The sequence below is a fragment of the Anarrhichthys ocellatus genome, unplaced genomic scaffold (assembly GCF_004355925.1).
Source record: "Anarrhichthys ocellatus isolate YVR2014 unplaced genomic scaffold, GSC_Weel_1.0 scaffold24, whole genome shotgun sequence".
NCBI lineage: Eukaryota > Metazoa > Chordata > Actinopteri > Perciformes > Anarhichadidae > Anarrhichthys > Anarrhichthys ocellatus.
In genome coordinates, this window is record NW_022280054.1 from 1257456 (window position 1) to 1259243 (window position 1788).

Genomic DNA, 1788 nt, shown 5'->3' on the forward strand with positions numbered 1-1788 from the left:
GTGTGTGTGTGTGTGTGTGTGTGTGTGTGTGTGTGTGTGTGTGTGTGTGAGTGACGCATTTACATGTGCATGCATGGAGTTTTTGGGACATTTTATTTTGCTGATTTTCATTTTAATCAAGCAATAAGAAACCCAGCATGTCAAACCGTGAAACATCTCAACAAAATACACAAATGCATTAAAATAAAAAAGAAGTATATTTTAAAAATATGCAACACACCTTTTATGAAATAATTCTTGTCAGTTTTCTGCACATTTCATCACAAGACCACATTTAGAGTGAGATATCCAACTATTCACAATTCCCAGAGTGACTCTAACCTGCAGAATCTGATCCCTAATCCGGAGAGTCGAGGTGGGCGGGCCTCCTTCCTTTTACTTTAGGAGGCTCAGTATTCTGCCAGTCAGAGACAAAAGCAGTGGCATTTCATTCATATTGTGTAAGATGAGTTTTCTTCAGCAACTACTCCCACTGGTGCTGAGTGGAGAGGGATTAAATGGGATCTCAAACCTTTTTAGTTTTGGAAGTGCCTGTCCATTACTGACAGATGGAGGGCAAGGTGAAGATAAAGGGTTTCATTTGTGTGCCAAGCGCATCAGAGCCTCTCATACGTACATACGTGTCAGAATCACCTTTTATTGGTCAAGTATGTGCACACAAAAACAGAGAAAGTACCAGAGAGCCTCCGTCTTCTGTGTTCTGTATGTGCTCTTTTACTAAATATTCAGTATTTGAGATTTACTTCTGGTGCTATTTGCTCTGTTTCACTTCCCCGGCTTGCTGGCCTCCTTCTTTGTTTCTCTTTTCTCACAATCTCTCAGTTTGTACAGTACTTTGTGCGGCTCTGTGTGTTTCAGCTCGGTCTCAGTGGGCCGACTGTACCGTTCTCTGTTTGCTCTCGCTAGTTGAAGTCCCGCAGGCAAACAGTGTCTGGTCTCTCTGGGGTCTGGGACGGTGCTGCAGCCGAGCTACACCTCTACAGTTTCACCGTAGACTCGTGTTACCACAGAGTGTCTGGGTAGTGATGTTGTGTGAGATATAGAGGAGGGGGGGGGGGGTAGGTGTTTATGTGTGTGTGTGCATGTTGGCCAGGGATCCAGTGTGGACTCGAGATGCATTTTTTGTTTTGTAAGAGCAAACAGAGTGCACGCAGATCAATAAAAAAAAAGTCCCATAGCTCGACACACACGGTGAGGATCGGCCCTCACAAGGAGAGACTAGATCACACATTACAGTAGGTGTGAGAGGAAGAGCAGCAGACCCTCGTAAAAACAGAGATGCATCCCTTTACTGGGCAAGGAAGACCTCCAAGTCATTCAAATGCAGGCTTGTGTCCGGACGAAGTTGCGTGTACGCATTTTTCAATTTAATCTAACTCCCTCTACCTAGGCAACTCCAAATATTCTGTGGCACTTGAAATTGCTCCCCTCAGCTGGTGGTGGCAGACGGATTGAAGGAGAGAGGAGAGAGGAGGAGGGGAGGACAGAGCGATTAGGAGACTCGAGGTGTGCTTTAACCCACTTAGCACACCATCTCAGGGTCTCCTGCCTAAACGGTGAGCTTAGAGCTTTTAATTCTCTTCCCAGAGCGAGCTGATAGTTTGTTGCTTGTGGCCGCTCTCTTGTCTTACCGCCTAGAAATACTATCTGTGTGAGGTTGTTTTTTTATCCTCCCTTCACAATTTACAATTATTTGTACCACCACGACATTTTTATTCGTCTTATAAGTGAATCTACATGAGTGTGTGTGTGTGTGTGTGTGTGTGTGTGTGTGTGTGTGTGTGTGTG

The 1788-nt window shown here is 44.9% G+C and overlaps 1 protein-coding gene across 4 annotated transcripts in view; it reads left to right on the plus strand.

The window, feature by feature from the left end:
- sipa1l3 (signal-induced proliferation-associated 1 like 3) overlaps positions 1-1788 on the plus strand; it is a 63830-nt gene that overhangs the window by 11677 nt on the left and 50365 nt on the right. The window contains exon 1 of one of the 4 annotated variants that reach the window (XM_031861371.1): positions 44-1556. The exons of the other annotated variants lie outside the window; for them this stretch is intronic. The gene's annotated coding sequence lies outside the window, so the exon portion shown is untranslated. Of the gene's footprint in view, positions 1-43; positions 1557-1788 lie in introns of those variants that run through there. 4 annotated transcript variants of the gene reach the window in all.